The 23,165-nt window shown below is 40.0% G+C and overlaps 1 protein-coding gene across 1 annotated transcript in view; it reads right to left on the reverse strand.

The window, feature by feature from the left end:
* LOC124731761 overlaps nt 1-23,165 on the reverse strand; it is a 764,200-nt gene that overhangs the window by 340,116 nt on the left and 400,919 nt on the right. Inside the window, exon 3 of the mRNA XM_047248518.1 lies at nt 1,115-1,225. The gene's annotated coding sequence lies outside the window, so the exon portion shown is untranslated. The remainder of the gene's footprint in view (nt 1-1,114; nt 1,226-23,165) is intronic.

Genomic DNA, 23,165 nt, shown 5'->3' on the forward strand with positions numbered 1-23,165 from the left:
TAGCCTTGTCAAAATTTGTTAAACTGATCGCTACCCTTTCGAACTATTTCCGGACGCCGAAATGTTGTATGTTAAAGTATTTGTGACATGAAGCAGCATGTTTAGCCAGGATGACAGAGGTAGGAGCTTTAAGCTGGAAAGCCGATTGAAAATCCACTTGCTCACCGGAACTCCACAGAAACAAGTACCTCCAGCTTCTTTTACAAATTTTGTAAAGTATTTTCAGGTGAGTATCCGAATAATACCAACAACATGTTTGGCATTATTGATTGTGTTATTCTTGTATATCTTTTTGTCAGTATTCGAATATTATGTTTTCTGTTGGATGTGCTTGCACTTCATAGTAAACTTGCTAGCATACAAGTGCTGTCGCATCGGAGGGAGTGGTATCAGTGAAACTAAATAACTAGAGGCAGAACCTAAGTTAAACTGTAAACAATGAATGTCGAGCTGAACCTTAGAGCGTTAGGACCTGTATTCTCATGGCAAGAGAACTGGAGTTAACACAATAATCACACGACATATGTGAAAACAACCACATTCTATAATTCTTTAAATGTAAGGCTGCGTATAAGGAAACTGGTTGGACTAAAGGATTACGTTAACGAGTGCTACGGCTAACGTACGTGAGCTACTTTCTGGGTCTCGAATTCAACTGTTTTTGATGTAACCACGGAATATAATCCAGCCAAAGAGACCTTAGAAAAACGCGTGGTAGCAACAATATACAATATTATGAAATTAAGTTGGGGCGTATAATATGAATTTGACATAATTCTGTTTTCATTAGAGGGTATAGTTAAACTATAAAACTTTAAATGTCATTGCAGTAATTATACCGGTACAGTCAACCTTACGCATGAATCGTGCTATACTGAGATCTCTTGGTAATGTATTCGTTAATGAAGTGAACTTTAATTTTTAATATTTGAGTATATAAATCCAATACTCAAAGCCCGACATTTTTCAGAGGAACACTGGAATCAAATTTCTGACTTTCGTGAACCTCGTCAGGTTTTAACATACGTAAGTCGTAATGTCTTTTTCTTTTTTCCCCTCAAGTTTGTCCACATTCACGTTAGCACAGTTGATTGTAACAGTTGATACAACATACCTTCAACATCGGCCATGGTAGTTCCGAGACTAGCGTAGGAAGACCAGAAAGTCAGTGTTGGTTTGACGGTTTGCCACTGGTTTTGAAGGCTTCCTGCTTGGCCACCGCAAGCTGCAATAGAAAAAAAATGCATGAGATGGTTATTGTTGAAGTGAACGATCTTAAAATTTACAGTTATTCATTCACTTCACTGATATCATCATGAAACTCAAACGGATGAAAATGTAATTACTGTCAAATGAATAATTAGCTTCTGAATCAATTCCTGGATTCAACGTGTAAGTATTAAAATCACTGAAGACAAAGTCATATTACTATTCTTTAATCTTTCGCATTAGACTGATCTATCACAAACAAAAATAAAAAGGAATTAACAAAATAACACCATGGTTCTACCTAGAAACGATTAAAATCTCCATTTCTATACAGAGTATGTCTTTTACTGTTTGAATACGATATTAGATTTACGCTGGTTGCTATGGCGACTCGTCAACAGCGACCGTTACAAAGGTGCGATTACAACATTCGCAATGTTCGTGACGTCGTTTTCCAGCGATGAAATGTGAGTGAAGTTAGTCCTCTCGACTATTAGCGTCGCTGCTGTCGTGGCTATTTGAGCAACAATCGCAACTGCGTTAGAAAAGAAACTGATAATCTTTGTAAGTACTCCCGTTCACAGTTATATTGTATGCGTAAAGAAAAGCTACTGGTTAATCTCATATAGATTACTGCTCAGAGCGATGTTACTCGCTAGCGCTAATTACTCATCTTCAAGTTTTTCCAAGTTTTCAATAAACTTGTGTTGCTTCATTTAATATTTCAGTTAGTGATGTTAACGATTCGATTATATTCGTGAGGATATGATACAGAAGTAACTGTAGAGCTATGAAGATCTTGATTATTTTATCACTCTCTTTGATTCAAGTGGTTTTTCTCTGCATGTTGATAGCATCGTGCAGGTTCCATTGAGGTCAAACAATCACGCACGAAGCAGCTGCAACCCGATGGAAATTGATAAGTTTAAATAAAATGTTAAAAACAATTATAATCCCTTTATTTCTCTTGATATAAACTTTAAGTTCAATATCTTCTTCGAGTGGAATTCAGAATTTCATTATAAGTTCTACGTGTGTGAAGATGATACACGGTTAACATTGAGGAAGTTTACACAGAGGTTAATAGGAAAATACTGCTCTTTAAATTTCGAGAACACCTAGTTCGTGAGGTATCAAGTAATACTTTACTTCGCCATGTGCATATCGCATAATAACTGCGATGACAGAGCAGGAGAAATTCTGGCGCATACATTTGATATACGGTGTTTGCTGTGCAACTTTCGATAAGGGAGTGCGAAAGGAAGCTGCCACTGATTGAGGTACGTTTTAAGTAGCATGTCAGATACATTACGGCCAATGAGGAGTATAACAGGGCTATCGCTTTTACGGCTGAACTGTTATGTAGGCCTAAACAGGAGAGCGGTACTCTGCTGACAGTTGTAAATTATAGCGAGTAAACGTGCTTTCTTGGCAGTTAGCTTGCCTTGGAGAATAGTCATTCTCTCATCGATGTAGATCCACCGCAAGATCATCCTGTTGCAGATTGTGGATAGGAAGTAAAAAGTTTTGAACGAAGTATGGAGTAAATGCCATTGATAATTGTAGTAATGAAGTAAAATGCAGTTCTAGTGAAGAACGATGGCACGAGAAGAGAACGCAGCACTGAACTTTAACAGATCAAAAACTGAAAGTAAAGGAACTAAATCTCACAGTTAAGGTTGGCATCTCAAAACATACGAATAAGATGTGTGTAACGACTGATGATTGTGACGTTCCCGTTGTAATCCAGACCTATCAGAAAGAGAGTCCTTCCTCGAGGGAATCTGTATTCAGCTCGTAGCCAAGGGAAACTCTTTTCGGGAGACAAGTTAATCAGTCGCTCATCCACGTAACCTGTCGTTAGCACGTTCTGTAATCCTGCTATCGACGTAGGAAGTCTTAAGTATAAACCTGTTTTTCATGGACAGTTGAAGGAAAACAACCGATAGAATAACGACACGGAGATTACAACAGATTTAGGAATTTCTCAATTTTATGACGACGGCAAAGGAAGACAGATAATGGGAATAACAACCAAGAAACGACGTCGTGAACCTTTATAAATCAAAACTGTCTGCCGCAGTGATACAGCAACAAGAATTTTAGCTTTGCCCATATTGTGTTCTAGTAACAAGGCCAAGTAGATGCAGATCTTTATTGGAGCAAAAATATTTCTCTTACTCTGCTAGACTCCACAGATGTTCTTCTATGCTCAAATTATGACCCTACCCAAAAATTACAAGTGTAGAGGGCAATCTGAAATTTAAAATTTTGTACCTGATTGCTGTCCATGAAGCCGTGGGAACGGTCTATCTGCTTCTGTTCTGAAATTGCTCCATAAATGTTTTCCTACATGTGATAATTTTTGTTGTTGTTTTCACACTATTTGGACACTATCAAAGAGTCCCAGTAGAGTGACTACTACTGCATCGTAATCAGTTCATAATGCTGAAACGACCATTCTGAAGAGTCGGGGCACACAAAGAGCAGCGTTCTTTTTAGCATCGTGTGTTTATTTATCTGCTGAGGCAGTGGCTTCCGTTAATAAAATGAGATATTTTTTAACATCTGATATTTCTTGAAAAAAGAACAAAACTGTTATGTAATACCAGATAAACAGTGTAATTACGTCCTTATAATGTAATTTGTGTGGAAGTGGGCAAGAAACAGTGCAGCTACACTAGCTCCCACAACAATGCACTCATTAGGATGAGGCGTGAGGCGAATACCATGGAAAAGCATCTTGAAACGTTCGCGGGTAAATCTCATGCAACTACCACCATAAATCGTCGTGAACACTGCTTGTCATCAACCAGTGACGCAACGGAAGCAAGAGGTATCTTCCTATGTACAGATTGTCCTCGCTCGTAAGTCAACACTTGGCTTCATTAACATAGCTCCAGCGCCACTGTACAATGTGTACTCGGTCGCTGAGGTGAAACTTTAGTATGGCCGTTGACTACCAGTTACAGCAAATTGCCTGGTTACCTTAGCGAAAAATTTCACTCTAAGCTCTTTCTAGCGTTAAGTCACTTTACTTCTGTTTTCAACAGACAACGAATGCCTTTGAAGGAAGCACATCGCACCCTTTCGAAGTTCTCCAGTTGCATTTATAACTCACTAGGTTAAAACATGGAAGTTATATCTAGATTCCAGAAACCCTGTGTTTGCCTTTAAATACACTAGTAAAATATCTTGTTGATCATGAAATGATAAGCACATCGGAGCCTTAATTAGAAAATATAGCTCCGTCTCCAACGACTTGTCCACTCGTAAAAGCGGTGTCCTTGTGTCAGGGATTTTGGATGAGTTCCGCTACGACACAAAGTAAGTTTTAATCTGTCACGGCGGAGGTTCATTTCAGCACTGTCTCCTTGCGAGTGAGAGGTTTCATTTTAGTTGGAGAAGATGGATTTCCTTCAAAGAGAAGATGAAGATGTTTGTCTCTTTCTTTTGAGAGTTCTTTCCCAGCGAAATGAGAGGAGTTCACGAATTCCACACTAGTGGTAACTAGTTTGAGATCTCTACTGTGTAACACGTACCCGGTAGCATCACTACTTTCACGGGTACCACTATTAAATAATAAAACTAATCACTGCAGCCACTATGTCCCGTCGCAGTACATTTTTCATAAGAAACTGGTCATATGAAAGGTCACTTATACTGTGCACAGTTCGATAGTACTACTATCTTTCTAAACCTCGAGAAATGACTCGTTTTAACACAGCACAACGAAATTTTTCGGATTACTGAATGAAGAGAGTGCAGTATGTTTAGTTAATTTGTTTCTCTGAAGCTCGTAAAAAACTAGATACTGTAACTGAATTACACTACCTTGCTAGAAATAGACTACTTTTACCAGTATATGAAGTCTATTACTAATGTGCTTCAGAGATCAATGTTACTGAAAAACCCTTAAAGGAATTAATAGCGTGTATCACCAATAATTTGGGCAGTGGAATCTTTCTATAGACCTCCTCTGCAACTCGTAGGCTTGATGTACTACAAAAGGGAAGTAATTTCAAAAGATATGACAAAATTATCGATATGAGAACAGAATGAACTGACAATAAAAATAGCAAAACTCGTAGACAGAGAAATTCAATATAGAAAATGCTTCAAAAGAGCTGCACGCAATGAATACAATACTCTTAAAAATACACTCCTGGAAATGGAAAAAAGAACACATTGACACCGGTGTGTCAGACCCACCATACTTGCTCCGGACACTGCGAGAGGGCTGTACAAGCAATGATCACACGCACGGCACAGCGGACACACCAGGAACCGCGGTATTGGCCGTCGAATGGCGCTAGCTGCGCAGCATTTGTGCACCGCCGCCGTCAGTGTCAGCCACTTTGCCGTGGCATACGGAGCTCCATCGCAGTCTTTAACACTGGTAGCATGCCGCGACAGCGTGGACGTGAACCGTATGTGCAGTTGACGGACTTTGAGCGAGGGCGTATAGTGGGCATGCGGGAGGCCGGGTGGACGTACCGCCGAATTGCTCAACACATGGGGCGTGAGGTCTCCACAGTACATCGATGTTGTCGCCAGTGGTCGGCGGAAGGTGCACGTGCCCGTCGACCTGGGACCGGACCGCAGCGACGCACGGATGCACGCCAAGACCGTAGAATCCTACGCAGTGCCGTAGGGGACCGCACCGCCACTTCCCAGCAAATTAGGGACACTGTTGCTCCTGGGGTATCGGCGAGGACCATTCGCAACCGTCTCCATGAAGCTGGGCTACGGTCCCGCACACCGTTAGGCCGTCTTCCGCTCACGCCCCAATATCGTGCAGCCCGCCTCCAGTGGTGTCGCGACAGGCGTGAATGGAGGGACGAATGGAGACGTGTCGTCTTCAGCGATGAGGGTCGCTTCTGCCTTGGTGCCAATGATGGTCGTATGCGTGTTTGGCGCCGTGCAGGTGAGCGCCACAATCAGGACTGCATACGACCGAGGCACACAGGGCCAACACCCGGCATCATGGTGTGGGGAGCGATCTCCTACACTGACCGTACACCACTGGTGATCGTCGAGGGGACACTGAATAGTGCACGGTACATCCAAACCGTCATCGAACCCATCGTTCTACCATTCCTAGACCGGCAAGGGAACTTGCTGTTCCAACAGGACAATGCACGTCCGCATGTATCCCGTGCCACCCAACGTGCTCTAGAAGGTGTAAGTCAACTACCCTGGCCAGCAAGATCTCCGGATCTGTCCCCCATTGAGCATGTTTGGGACTGCATGAAGCGTCGTCTCACGCGGTCTGCACGTCCAGCACGAACGCTGGTCCAACTGAGGTGCCAGGTGGAAATGGCATGGCATGCCGTTCCACAGGACTACATCCAGCATCTCTACGATCGTCTCCATGGGAGAATAGCAGCCTGCATTGCTGCGAAAGGTGGATATACACTGTACTAGTGCCGACATTGTGCATGCTCTGTTGCCTGTGTCTATGTGCCTGTGGTTCTGTCAGTGTGATCATGTGATGTATCTGACCCCAGGAATGTGTCAATAAAGTTTCCCCTTCCTGGGACAATGAATTCACGGTGTTCTTATTTCAATTTCCAGGAGTGTATAAATAATAAGTTGAGGACACGTAATGCACTAAAAGTGAAATCAGATAAGGGTAATACTGTGGTTGGTATGAAACACGAAAATTATGTAGGAAAGTGCTGACTTCTTGAAAAATAACAATGTCACAACTATATAGCACAACCCAGATAACAGATTTAATGCTAAGTTCAAAAAAACGTTGAAAAATTGTCAAGAGCTCAAGATAAGAAACAATTAAGTCAATCGGCTTTCTGAGCCTAACAGTAAGTAATAACGACAACGCCATACTTTTGAGGTGTGTACGAAACTACGACGACAGATGTCATTATTAACAATCATAACTGTATCCCAAATTCACATAAACTTGTTTGGTAAATAAAACTGCCTTTTCCTGCTGGTAGTTACTTTATTTATCCCATACGCGTTTCGCCTTCTCCTATTCTAAGACATCGTCAGTGGGACCTATAACGATACAGTTTCGTTAGTTATAGATTATCAAATAGTTAACTTCGCAATTTTCTGCAAAAAAAAGAAATTACTTACGATTTGCTGATCTGCGTTTCCTCACATCTGGTCTGGAGGTCGCACTAGCACTTTTATCACTGCCATACAATCACATCTCTGTGTTCTCGCCTTCCACAACAATAGTCCACCACAAAAAAGATTGAGAAACATGGTGAGCAGTGTGTGGAAGGCGAGAACACAAAGATGTAATTGTATGGCAGTGATAAATGTGCTAGTGCGACCTCCAGACTAGATGTGAGGAAATGCAGATCAGCAAATCGTAAGTAATTACCTTTTTTTACAGAAAATCGCGAAGTGAACTTTTTGATAATCTATAACTAACAAAACTGTAACGCTATAGATCCCACTTCTGATGCCTTAGAACAGGAGAAGGCGAAACGCGTATGGGATAAATAAAGTAACTAGCAGCAGGAAAAGGCAGTTTTATTTACAAAACAAGTACTTATATGCTTGCTGCGGAGGATGGCCACACAAACAAACTTGTCATATAAACTTATTTTCTTCAAATCAATGATCAAACGCATTACGAACATACCACTCGGCACTGACGCATAAAGCAGAACAAATAGAAAATGCCATGAAAATTCTGCACTGTATATCTAAGGGAACCATAATGAACATTTTGGAAGTACTCTAATTTCCAGACAAAATTGTTAATCAACATACAGAAGTAAAGAACATGCAATATTTAGAAAACTTTATTGACTTCGTAAAAAAGAGAGGATCATTTTCAGCGCTTCACAATACAAAAAAATAAATAAAAAACATTAGAGCTCTCAACACCAATTATGTATCTACTTAGTACACGAAAGCATAGAGTAATACGATCTTTGTACGTAGCTGTTACCACTGAGACTTCGCGAACATGAATTTTAAATTCACTGTAAACGTGTATGTGTCAGTAGAGTGGACTGTGCTGTCAAAGGAACGTAAGTGCAAAAAAGTGCACACAATACATGAAGGGCTTATTTCAATAGTGGTACAAGTCCATTTTTGTTCATTCTGAGATACAGAGTCCTAAAGTTAAATTTGTGCTGAAAAATCTGCTGTTGAGATACCAGAAATATTCAAGTATATATTCAAATATACAAGTATATATATAAATCTGCAGTTGAGATACCAGAAATATTCAAGTATATGTACTTGAATACTTCTGGTATCTCAGCTACAGATTTTTCAGCGCTCATTCAACTTTAGGACTCTGTATCTCAGAATGCACAAAAATGGACTTGTACCACTATTGAAATAGGCCCTTCACATAATGTTCGGACAAGCTTCAACATCATGGAAACTGATAAATCTCAACAGACGCTCCAAGACACTATAATGTGTGACTTTAAAATATAAATACGTACCAAAATAGACGTAAGCTATCTAACTTTTATCTTGAAAATGTTATACGAAAAAACTATATATCGTATATTCCATGATTGCTTGAAAACGCCAAACTTCCGAAATGAGAATCGTCGTATGTAAATAACGAACGAATAAAATCAATGTGCAGCAGAAAACGGGAAAATAATTAACATGTCAATAGGGAAGGGGATATGCGGAATATTATACTCGTATCGTGCGATCAGTCACTAACAGTCTTGGCTAAAGTACTATACTGTGAATTGTCAAAGGTAATGGTCTCCAATGAACATGAATATTCTTAAAACATATGGTCAATGGTTGAAGGCACACAATCAAATATGTGGCCACATCTCACCAAAGGCGAAATCTGAACATCGCATCAGACTGATAAATCGTTTGACAACTGCAAGTACATAAAACACCAACTATGAGACAAAGAGACAAAGAAAAAACAGCACGGAAAAAGGAGGAAGATGGAATTTTCATGTGGGCCCGGATACGACTTACTACCAATCAACTGTCAGATAATTTGCATTTAAAAAAAAAAAAAGGAAAACCTGGCATGCGGTTACTATCTAACCACAAAGCCCACGTCGTTAATTTTGTCAGATTATAAATTTAATTTCTCGCCTACCTACAGAAAAGGTTTTGTTGAAGCATGAACAGATCCTCAACATTCGACAAATAACTGAGAAGTCGCGAGAGTTCTTTACTCCTGCTTTAATCTGCTTCCTTGACTACAGGAAAGCCTTTTGACTGTGATGTCTGGGAAAAGTTGTGGCAGGTGCTGACAGAAGTTGTGTGTCGCAGCGCACTTAATAGCACTGATCAGAAGACTATACAACAAACACCTCGCAGATGTGAAGACAAGTGCTGCCATGTCTGATTCCTTCAGTGTACCAGAAGGTGACAGGCAGCGTTGTGTCCTATTCCCCCCACCGCAACTGTATAACATCTATTCAGAACATTTCATTAAGAATGCTCTTGATTGTTAGCATCTCGGTTGGTAGTAGAACTATTAGCAACCTCTGATTTGCTGACGTCACCAAGCTTTTACCCTACAGCGAAGATGAACTTATTAATCTGCTATCAATAATAAGTGACATTAGTGTATCATATGGATTAGACAGCAATCCCAACGAGTCCAAACTCATGATAACTGATCGAGGAGCACAGACCCAACTCTCAGGCCGATTAAAAGAACTGGAAGTCTGTTCTTTCACCTATCTTAGATCAACAGATGAGATAGCAAGACAGATAACGCGAGGCCGAACGGCTATGAAGGAGCTCACCAAGATGTGGTTGAACAGGGTGATAATGAACTGCACAAAGGTCTGGCTTGTCCAGACAATCATGTTTTCCGTCTTCATTTATGGTTACACGTTACGAACTCTCAAGGCCAGAGATTAGCAGCACGTTGACGCATTTGAACTTTGGTACTGGCGTGAGGAATGTTAACCAGTGGAGTCACAATTCTTCACGGGAATGCACGGCCGCATGCAGTGGAAGTGACATAGGGCTCGCTTCAGTGGTTTCAGAGAGAAATGTTTCAACATTCGCCATACAGTCTGGACATAGCTCCAAGTGATTATCATTTGTTCCGCAAATTGGAAGATTCTTTTAGTGGACAACACTATTGAAGTGATGAGGAACTTAATCCAGATGACACTATGATTATTCCAGAAGGATTGTATGCACATAAATACAATAATTAAAATAACTAACACTGTTGGAGTTGTAAAACTTTTCCTATTATGGATGAAAAGGACACAATACGTCTTGTCTGATACTGTGAGGAATAAAAAAAAAAAACATTTTTGGTGTTTCTGTTACTCACAGCAGATGTATTAAAATTTATTGAAAATCGTTCTCTACATGAAGTAGTTTATGTCCTTAGATGCAGCAGAAGCAGTTTAACACTTGATCATATCGTCGTTTGATAGACGAAATGATCGCCAAATCTAAGAATGGAAATTAATGTCCCAGTGTACATTGTGCCAATAAGCAAAAAATACAGCGTGTCCCAGTTCAGTCAGGACTGTAGCTATAGAAAATAGAAGTCATGGAAATTGTTTACAGAATCACCGTATTTATTCAAAATAGTCTCCCCCTGAATCAATACACAGCTCAGAACGTTTTAAAAGTGTTTTGAAAATGAACTGTAGCCCTTTTTTGGAATTGCATCTAGTACTGAAGTATAATTTTCTTGGCTGTCCTCAATTCCGACGTAGCGGTGCCCTTCCATTGCCAACTTCGATTTGGCGAACAACTAGAAGCCGGCTGGGGCCAAATCCAGCCAACATAACGCGTGATCTACGACTGTGGTCCGTTTGCTGGCCAAAAACTCGTGCACGATCTTCGTTTTGTGGGATGGTGCATTGTCGTGGAACAGCGACCAGGAACCTGCCTCTTGCTATTGGAGTCTAATTTGACGAACTGTCGAGCACAAACACAAAACTTAACACACAACTTCATGTTGCCTCGCCACTGTCATTTTCCGACGAGTATGTCTTGTAGTTACATTCACGGTCAGAGGCCTGCTACAGTGATGATAGCGCTTTGACCTTTTACACGATTGTTACTGGAACTTCAAGGATTGTAACGCCGCAACCAGCCACGAGTTCGGAATTTCACACAATCAGTCCCAAATGGACTGGAACGCACTTTGTACCATGAATGCTGCGTTACTCACAGGAGGACACAACTTAAAAATGACTAATAAAATTTGAAACGATGTATTGCATTGTAAAAAACTTTTAACTTTTAATGTCAGCTTCTCCAATTTTTACGCTAACATTTGGGTAGATAGTTACAGGAAACAAGCATTCTGCCACTGTCCGCAGTTGAAAAAATACGTAGCCATGTGGTTATTTTCCTGTACTGGTTGCGCATTTCGAAACGGAAGTAACAGTAGTTTTAAGTCCTGTTGAATAAGGTCATCAGAGTCTTAAAGCTTACATTGCACAAGAATGAGCAATAAATTGTCATTTGTTTTGCGTATAATAAAAACAGTGCAAACTCAAATCTGGATTTTCAAACGCAAATCTGTAAATCTGTATCACGTTCAATGTTGAGTTGACATTTTGTTTTGGCATATGATTTAGTGCATACTGACACTGAACTTTATTTCCGAAGTCGTAAGTTTGAGTATGAAAATGGTAAGACACAAAACATGGTATATGAAATATAATAATTAAAAAATTATGAAGCTATCTTTTGTAAGGCATGGTTTGAAAAGTGTACTGTTATCAAGGACATGTGCCAGACCGATTTATTTTATTAATAAATATGGCGCTACTTGACTGTATGTGGAAGGTAAAAATGATGAGAAGTATCTATTATTTCTCTTTGTTGGGTAGGAAGGAGAGAAAAAATCTGACGAAGAGAAAACCAAAAGTCATTCGTTATACATATTTTGCAGATTTGGCCCCTTGTGTTTACTTTGAAAGATGCTCATCAGAGAGTCACTTTTCAAATTATTCGCTTTATGCGAGTTTTGAGTGATTAAGCGTTACAAAGTCATTCTTTACCTTCTTGATTGAGCTATGTCCAGACTGTATGGCGAATGTTGAAACATTTCTCTCTGAAACCACTGAAGCGAGTCCTATGTCACTTCCACTGCATGCGGCCGTGCATTCCCGTGAAGGATTGTGACTCCACTGGTTAACATTCCTCACGCCAGTACCAAAGTTCAAATGCGTCAACGTGCTGCTAGTCTCTGGCCTTGAGAGTTCGTAACGTGTAACCATAAATGAAGACGGAAAACATGATTGTCTGGACAAGCCAGACCTTTGTGCAGTTCATTATCACCCTGTTCAACCACAATGTATGGCTGATAAAGTGAACGTAGGGTCAAGGCGATATTTTGGAGGCCAACGTGGGCAGAGTTGCGTTTCAGCGTGCGCCGTTCAATAGGAGACGAAAATTTATTTCATTCTGTTTCCGTCTTGCTACGGATGACTGGTGCTTACTGCTTATTGGCTCTTGTCGACTTATGGACGATGTGTATTTGAGCCGAGGTTACGTTCCGATGGCCATTCTCTTGTTATAGTTTGCAATAGAGCACGGCATGCCCTAGGTGCTTGGCATAATATTTAACTTGCAAGGCTCTCAATTCTATAGATGGTAAGTCTTGTGTTCATATTTAACTTCCGTTTTTCAGAAAGACTGATCTTGTTCCACGCTCACGGTATAGTATCGGTATTTCACCTGTCTATCAGTGAGGTTAGCCTACTTGTTTTGTTACACTCCCACTGATTTAATATTGCTTATAATACACTACAAGAAAAAAAACAGACACCAGGAAGCAGTTATCCGAATAGGAAAGGAATTGGTGGATGTGATGGAAATGTACAGACAAACAAGTGAGTACGATTTCAGAAAAATTGAATGATTTATTCAAGAGAAAGAGCTTCAGAAATTGAGCAAGCCAATAACACGTTGATCCACCTCTGACACTTACGGAAGTAGTCATTCTGTGTGGCATTGATTGATGGAGTTGCCGGAGGTCATCCCGCGGTATGTCGTGTCAAATGCTGTCCAATTGGAGCAGTAGATCGTCAAAGACCCGAGTTGGTTGGAGGACCCTGCCCATAGTTCTCCAAAGGTGCTCAATTGGGAAGAGATCCGACGCCTTGCTGGGCAAGGTAGGGATTGACAAGCATGAAGACAAGCATTAGAAACCATCACGTGTGCGAGCGGGCATACTCCTGCTGAAAGCTAAGCCCGGGATGGCTTCTCTTGAAGGGCAACAAAACGAGGTGCAGAATATGGTCGATGTGCCGCTGTGCTGTAAGGATGCCGCGGATGTCAACCAAAGCGGTCCTGCTATGAAAGGAAACGTCACCCCAGACCACCAGTTCTGGTTGTCGGGTCGCATGGAGGGAGACAGGCAGGTTAGTATCCCACCGCCGTCTGGGGCGTCTCCAGTCACGTCTTCGGCCTGGAATCTCATGGACAGGAGTAGGATTGTCTTCAGTGATGAGTCTCGTTTCGAACTAAGCCTCAATGATCAGCGAAGACGTGTGTGGAGACCTCCCTTAGAGTGTATTCCGATTTGTATGGAGTTTTCTTTTGTTCTGAGCTTTTTACACCTCGTAAGCCGTCGTAGGACAAGTACAAATTCATTGTTTGTCATTTATAAGTGATCTGCCTATTAACAATCCAGAATTCCACTAAAACATCTTTGATTTATTTTCCTCCCCCATTCACTTGTGAAATTAGCACAATATTTGCGTAGCAAACGTTTCCTTTATTCATTGTTATGACTGTACTTGATCTGAATACGAACTTGACAGCGAATTCTCTGTCAGCAGGGATGTTTCAATTTTTTTCATTCCTTTACAGCTTGTGTGATGAGTCAGCACTGTCAAGACTACGAGACATCATAGTGTTCAAGACAATATTCGACGTAATTGTTATTTAATTCCCGTTTTTTTCCGATATACATTAGAGCTACAGTGTGGTGTTGTACAGCCTCACTGCACGTGATCTGTCTGCAAGAGTGTTCACGTCTACATTTCTTAGTCAGAATCATTTATAGTCCAGATCTTAGAGTCAGGTCCCACCCTCCGGGGTAGCCGAGAGTGCTAACGCGCTGCTCCCTGGACTCGGGTAGGCGCGCCGGCCCCAGATCGAATCCGCCCGGCGGATTACCGACGAGGGCCGGTGTGCCGGCCAGCCTGGATGTGGTTTTTAGGCGGTTTTCCACATCCCGCTAGGTGAACACCGGGCTGGTCCCCACGTTCCGTCTCAGTTACACGCGTCGCAGACATTTGAAACACGTTCGCACTATTTCACGATTTACACTAGATGCAGACAGCTGGGGTACACTGAATCCATCCCTGGGGGTACAGGGTGGCGGCAGGAAGTGCATTCGGCCACCCCTAAAACTAACCTTGCTAAATCCGTTCTAACCGCGCCGACCCTGCGATTGCTGTGGGACTATGGCGTAAGTGAAAGAAAGAAAGATTCTTAGAGTCATGTCCCGTTTTCTTTTCCTGTTGCGCAACGAAGTCATATCCTACTCTTTATTTTTATTACTAAGCCGTGGTCGGATAGAATTAGTAACTATTTTTGCGTAAATATTTAAATGGGGCACATTTTCAGGGATTTTACTGAATTCACGTATTCTCTGTATTCATTTCAGTCAAAGATAGAGAGGACGCTTTCAAGTTCTACTTTCAAGACCGGAATAATGGTTAGGGGGGAGGAACATCACGTCGAACGAAACAATGTTGGTTGAATCAAGCTTATGTTCTGCAGATCTTAAAGTATTTTTGGGAAGGATTCAAGAAGAAATCCGGAAAAAGGGAGACTACATTGAGAAACAGAAAGGATTTTAGAGAAAATTTTTCACTGTTTCATTTAAAAATCGCTGACTTTTGAGCCTGCAGAGGTACATGTTGTGTTCCGTGACTACGTCAACGTTCCGGAGCCGTGACGGCGCTTCGGTACAGTTGCGGGATAAAAGCTTCTCCCCATTATGCTATTAGGGCGCGCCCGACTCGTTATCCTCTTTATTTGTTACGGTAATGCCATTAAGGAGGCGTTTCTTTTTTCTGACTCCTCCGGCGTATTCAGTTTTTGTTTACCGGAGGGGCCATTAGGCGTCTGTGGAGGTAATGGATCCCGAAACTTTATTACCGGATGAGTGACAGCACAAGCGACACGAAGCGCCCTCTGAGACACCACGCGTCTCCCCCTTATGTCGGAATGCTAGCAGCGGGAAGGCTTGTATCAACTATTGAAGAGTCGTTCTGCAGCCAGTAAGGTAATATTATTGTTTGTAGCTTATTTTTAAAAAACGGATAAATTAGTTATTGTGTAGGTACTAGCATTAGGAAGGCGTATGGAAAGGATTCAGGCAGTGTAAACTGCGCACTAAAATATCGCCACTCACCAAGACGCTACCGAGGAGAAAGTCAACGACTCGCTCCTTTCTTAGTAACTACCAGATTTAGACCAAGTTCAGCTTGAATCGAAATGGATTCAAGGAATGAGATACTCTGCGAAAATACTCCATTAACACACTGCTATAGATTGCGTAAGGAGTAAACGAACAAGGTAACAAAAGCTAGAAGTCGTGTAAGTCTCGCTCCGTAATTGAAGGGTATCAGTAAAGGTTCATCGTAGCATATCCAGCGTCCACAGCGTTTCATTTTGGCTTCATGGGTTGTTTCGGAATTATATCTTCTCGGTGAAATACCTTCTAGCTGGAACATGACTATTTAAAAGTACGCTTGTCCGCAACTCCAATTGTGGGCGAAGACTAGGCTGAGGTTCGCCACGTAACCTTGTAAGAGGTCCGAGCAGATGTAATTCCGATGTATTGCTCATGCGCTGCCTGCGATATGCAAGGTATAAGAGAATCGCTGACCAGAGAGCAGTGTTGACTCAGTAGGAACTGTATAGCTGTAGCAGTAAGTTGTTGCTAGTCTGCGCTAGTATGCCCTTGTGTGGAGTCTGCTCTGCTCTGGTCTGGTGTATCGTGTTGGCTGGCCGGTCGCGGTGCAGCGACGCCGGAGCCTATTATTGTATAAGGTAAAAAGCAGCCTCGCGCATATCTAGTAATGTTATGTGAACTCCCATGTAAATCTTTTAAAAATGTCCTGATAATAATTTTTGTCATATAAAGTAATTTCCAACAAGCATTCATTTCAATTTAAAGAATTTACTAATTTCTCCAATCCATGATCATTCCGATTGTTGCAAAAGAAAAATCAGTTGCTTCCTTTCATAAATGACAAATCTATCGGCCAGCATTGCACAGAGCTGTGCCAGAAAAAGTTATTGTAAGAGCAGATAGTTGGCGACTTAATTGAGGTAAGAATTTTTGCCTTTTATTCAGAGTGATCTTACAGGGCCATGACGCTGCACTGCTGTCGTCCAAAATTTACCAGGTTACTGAATTTATTTTTTATTACGAGGTTTAGGAATTTTTCTGTTTCGAGCTTACATTAAATGAGAAAAGAATTTTGTGGGTACATTAAATGGGAAACAAATTTTGTGTGGAGGTTAAATGTGAATGAATTTCTGTAGGGAGGTTATAAATGGGAACCAATTTTGTTCTGAGGTTATACTAAAATTAGAATCATATTCATATTATTATTTGTATTATATATTTTTTTTGTGGGGAGGTTACACTTGGCGACAACCTGCCAGGATCGTATTTCTTTGTGAATCTCTGAGGAGTAGTCATATATCTGCTCTTATTTACTTAAATGTAGTTTGCATCTGGTGCAATGCATTTACTAATTTGTCACTTTTTCTTTCACAGATCATTGGCAATTTGTTGCTCTTTGTTGTAACTGTATTTGCTCCATTTTTGCTTTGTCTTTGTTTCATTTTTGTGCTTAATTTTGATTTGTGAAAAATGCCGCGAAAAACTGTTAATAGTACATCGCGATGTGCAATGAGTGAAATAGCCGACTCGAATAGTTTGACCGATAATATTTGCGACACTCAGTGTAATAGTGATAATCCCCTAATTACAGATAATCAGTACATGCCTATCACTAGTAATGATTTTGATCCTAATGATGAACAAACAAATTCAATTATGTCCACAGTAAATTTAACAACTGATGACGCGGCACGTTCCGATACAATGAACGCTGCACAGTTTGACACACCCGGTTTGCAAAATTTGCATAGTGAACAGATAAATTTTTCTCACGAAGATGAACAATGTAGTCAAAATACGTCAGATTTATTTGATTCCGAGGTAGTGACTAACAATGCACATTCAATTGGCGAACCTGTTCAAGAATCAGAGAATGACCAAATGATTACACAAAACGTGACAACGGCACCTACACCATTACACAGCATAGAAAATAGAGTCGCTACTTTTGGCATAGATCAAGTTATGGCAGTATTGCTACAACTTGATGAAAAACTCAGACAGTCGAATGAAAAACAAGACAACAATTACAAACAACTTAATGAAAAACTAGACAATAATTCCAAACAGTCGAATGATAAGCAAGATAACAACTTCAAACAACTTAATGAAAATCTTAAACAATTGAATGAAAAATATGACAACCTTAATGAATCGAACAAACAACTTCGTGAACAGATTACAGCCGTTGCCGTGCAATGTCATGATACTAAAGAACAATTACGCGAGGAAATTAAGGCTTGTGCTAGGAGCAGTAGTGAAGAAATTAGATCTGTTGCTCAAGAATTAAGGAATACGCAAGCAGCTACAACGAAATTACTTAGAGATGAAATTAGTGCAGTCGCTAAATAATGCTCTGAAAACGCAACACAGTTACGCGACGAGTTTAAATTAATGTCAGCAGAACTTTCACGTACACTGGATGCAAAAGTAGACACGAAATTTGACCAACAGAACAGCCAAATTGACGAACGTTTTAATCGCCACCTACAAAATAGTGAAACGCGTTACAGTAAATTTATACAGGAACAAAATAAAGTAAAGCAACAAGTCATGGAAACAATTACTGCACAGAGACAGGAAGATAAGCGTAAATTGTTTACGAAAGCAAAAACATACGTAGACAACAATATTGCTACAGTATCAGACGAAATTAATACTATCAAACAGTTGAACACCGAATTACATGATGAAATCTCTGATCTTAAAACAAAAACAGACATACACACAGTAGACTTTCAGACAGTGACCGACAGACTTGAACGATTAGAACTAATACAGGATCCCGATGTCATCAAAGCAGACGTTAAAAAATTGAACGAAACCAGACGTAAAATACAAAAACAAATTAACGCTTGTGATAATAAAAACAACGATCAGGTAAAAGTACTGACTGAAAAATGTGATGAATTGGCCAGTCGTATTGATGTTATCGAAAGTAATAATGACACCAAATCAGGCGATACGTCACCTGTTTCGTTTAATCAAACACCCGAATTCCAAAATTTACAGCAGACAATTAGTGAGATAGGTTCGTCCAATAATACATTACGTAGAAAATTGTCAACTTTACAGCAAGAAGTGATAGAGATGAAAAATGTTTCAGCCTTTAACACATCACAGCATACGCCACTTTGCGAACATTTGTCAGGCTCACACAGCCAGTATAATTTAGGTAATTTACAGAGAGTACGTGAGTTAGATTCTGAACAGTCACAGACAAACAGATTATCATACAATCCTGAACCTGCTAAGACATACAGAGACGATAATTTTGATTACAAGCACTTTCTATCCGTGAGAAAATTTAAGGCATTTAAGAATGACAGAACACAGATTCACCCTTTGGACTGGATACAACAATTTGCTTTTGAATATTCACCGGAGTTGCCTGTAATGCTGAAACTAAATTTTATTTGCAGCGCGTAAGAGACCTCAGGGGATTCATTACACTTCGATGAATATGTGCCGTAGCGTGCACAGGGCCCCAAGCCGTAGTAGTGCTATTTACTCTTTAGTTTTGTGCACTGCTGCCTTCTTTTCTACTATCCTTGATATCTATCAAAATAGCTCTTCAACTATCGATCTATCTAGAATTAGGAATGAATAATGAAAACCTGATATGACAAGTTTTACCGAAAGTGACAATTTTCATTAGACACTCACGAAATGACAACCACCAGAACTTTAATAACTGACAAAATTGTAATCATCAGTATGTACAACATTTTAAGCAATCGTCAAAATTATCAGCAACAGGAACCACATTTTGGTAACAATAGAGGTTTTTCCCGACAACAGCAACAAAACCAACCGCTTAGCATACCTAACCAACAATGTAGTCTGCAAGGTCAACCAAGCTTTAATGTTTCGCCGCCTACGCGTATAGCGTCGGCCACACCAAATAGCAACGCACAGCAACAAGGAAATCACTACGTACAGAAGACACATGATTTCAATTCCTATCGCAATGCGCCGTATAGTAATGACTATCATGACAGACGTAAAAGTAATGAGCACAATTTTCAGCGTACGTTTAATAACAGTCTGTCTTACCAGCAACAAAATCATCCGAAACAACAGATTATCATGAATGAACCAGACAGGAGATATCATCCCGAACGTAATACGTCAGGAAGAAATAACAGAACAATACAAATAGTCGAAATGTCACAGCATCCTCCCGGAAATAATAGCACGTCAGATAGAATTTGACTAGATACAGTACAGGTTGCATCTTCCAGCAACGCAAGCAATACTTATGACACAGAGAATCTTGTTCACGAAAATGTTATTTCTTTTGACGACATCTGAGACACACTATTACATGAAAAACCAATAGTCTGAATTTGTCAATCTAACAAGCTTTGATGAATGCACCACTTGTATCACATCCAGATCTTACTAGAAAGTTTTCCATTGCCACCGACAGTTCTAACACCGGTTTAGGCGTACACATTTTTCAGGAAATTGAAGAAGATGGTACCACAGTAGTTAAAAACATCGCCTTTGCGAGTCGCATTCTGTCACCTGCTGAACGCAATTATTCTGTCACAGAACTTGAAACATTGTGTGTTGTATGGGCATTTACGAGATTTAGGCATTTTCTTTATGGAAGACACACTACCGTTTACACAGGTCATAAAGCTTTACAGTTTATATTTTCCGCTAAATTTACACACGACAGATTAAGCAGATGGAAACTTTATTTACAGGAATTTAATTTTAGAATTGTTCACATTCCCGGTACACAAAATATTGTAGGAGACGCACTATCCCGTTCTGGTGATGGTGGTTTTTGGGGGAAGGAGACCAGACAGCGAGGTCACCGGTCTCATCGGATTAGGGAAGGACGGGGAAGGAAGTCGGCCGTGCCCTTTGAAAGGAACCATCCCGGCATTTGCCTGGAGCGATTTAGGGAAATCACGGAAAACCTAAATCAGGATGGCCGGACGCGGGATTGAACCGTCGTCCTCCCGAATGCGAGTCCAGTGTTATCCCGTTCTCTCAGCAACAATGAGCAAGACATCGCAACCAACTTCTGCAAAGCAAATTTCAGCGTCATGTATATTCAACAAGTTGCATTTGAAAATTTCATTTCGTCGTCATTACGAGACATAGCACAAGAGCAGAGTAAAGACAACATATGGAAAGAAATTAAACACCTTTGGCAAAATAGGAATAATGTTACCACTAGAAACCATTACACTGTACGCAATAATATTCTGTTTCGCCGCTCTCACCCTGACAGCAACAATTGGTTATTATGTATTCTTGACGAGCTTGTTAACAAATTAATTTGGTATACCATTTAAGTTACGCACATTACGGAGCCAGAAAATGTTTTCTTATACTGAGACAGAACTGTTATTTTGCCAATATGGAGAAACGTATTCGACGAGTTTTAGCGTCATGTAAAATCTGCCAGAAAGCTAAGCCAGATACGACTTCACATATTCCTCCATTACATCCCATTGTACCTGTTAAATTGAGACACATGGCCGCTGTAGACATTTTTGGTCCGATTCCCAGAACTAATAGAGGTTTTTGCTACATCTTTGTCGCTGTTGAACTCACTTCGAAATTTGTTACCTTCACTCCGTTACGCAAAGCTACTGCTAAATCTGTTTCGAATGCATTTGTAAAACATTTTTTATTCCATGTAGGGCATGTATTGAAAGTAATTTCCGACAATGGATCACAGTTTCGATCTGCCATATGGACACGTATGTTACGAGCTAGAAACATTTCTCCGATCTACATATCCAGGTACCGCGCTTCTTCGAACCCTTGTGAACGACTAATGAAAGAAATTGGTAAACTATGTAGAATATACTGCCATAAAAACATATTGATTGGGACACACACATACTCTCATTTCAGGATGTAATTAATTCCATACCAAATGAATCTACTATGCTATCTCCGACTGTTATAATGAAAAATGTTGACCCACCTAACAAAATTAAAGAATTAGTATCCTTTCCTACATCTCGTCGACTACGACACCATGAAATAATTGACATTGCGCTGAACAACATCAAACGTGCCGCAGAGCGCCGGAGAAGACAGCAAAAACAGGTTTGTACACGCCGTGATTTTCACATTGGACAGAAGATATTAGTACGCACACATTATTAATCCAACAGAGGAAAGAGTAGATGTAGTAAATTTGAGCTTCTATACGCAGGTCCATATCGAATTCGCAGCCTTCCTCACCCCAGTGTAGTACACGTCGAAACTCTGAGAACCAGAAAAAGTAAAGGCAATCACCATGTCTCCAATATTAAACTCTTTATTGAATGAACATACTTTATGATTTATTACACTGTAATGCCATTTTCTGATTTTTATATGACCAATGATGCAATTATATTTGTGTGACTACTTACTGTTGATTATCATATTTTTTCTTGGCAAGTGCCCGGCAAGGTAAGGTTAGCAGGTCGCTTTTCTTGTCGTTACACATCAGACCGTGCACATTTTTCCAGATAAATTTACATATTTTATGACCAATTATGCAATTCTATCTAATGACATATTAATTTTATCAAATTCTTTCTCCATTAAAGTCTTCAACTCTCGCCTCTATTAACTACACAACATACAAGCTGAACACAAAGAAAGTCATTTCTTGTCGTTATATATCAGACCGTGCACATTTTCCGTTTTCATGTATGTATGATTGTTTTCCTGTTTGTTTGTATGCACTATGAAATGTTTAAGATGTAACAAACACCAGTTGACTTTGACATTTTGTCTTATGATATCTCAACATCGTGACTATTTTACGTTTTTTTGCTACTACATTATGATACTCTGTGTACATTTTTGCACCTGAACACTGCCTATGTTTTTGACATAATACGTTTTCTGTCATGCTATGCTGTATGCTTAATTATATCACTAGAAACAAGTCTTTATTTAATGGGTATATGATTTAAATGCAAGATATTAATCCTTATTCATCATTTTCAGAAAGCAATAACGTGGAAAAGAAATAAATTAAACAAACCACAATGGATTACTATGAAATGGGAATTTCACCTTCGGAATGAACGAAAGAAGATGCAATACCTCGTCACGAAGAGTAAATGGATCAGAATTAACAAACACTAACAAGAATATACTACACACATCGTATGATAGCAGTCTTAACTAATTTTTTCTTTCAGAATACGAGGCAATTGATGCAGGCTGTCAGACAGAACTACACATCTTAGTTTTAGTGATGAAATATGCTATAAATAAGAAACTCTATACTATGAATAGTTGTATGAAGTAAATGGTGGTATGAATAATGAAGTGCCTTTTTTGCAGATGATAATGAATGATGATGAATAGTGATGAAGAATATGCTTATATGAATAATGAAGTTTTTGTTTGCAGGTGATGATAGTGATAAATTTTATATGGCCACTTAACGCACCACTTTTAAGTTTTTTTTGCAGATGAGAATAATGATGAAGTATATATATTTACTGTTAGTTAAGAGATGCTATGTAGTTATTTAAGTATTTGTTGCAGTTCGTTTTGACAGTATGTCTTCTGTCACATGGTATAATGACTGAATGTTTTGGAAAGGACAGCTAGAGTACATACATATTGA

Source organism: Schistocerca piceifrons, chromosome 1, assembly GCF_021461385.2.
Source record: "Schistocerca piceifrons isolate TAMUIC-IGC-003096 chromosome 1, iqSchPice1.1, whole genome shotgun sequence".
NCBI lineage: Eukaryota > Metazoa > Arthropoda > Insecta > Orthoptera > Acrididae > Schistocerca > Schistocerca piceifrons.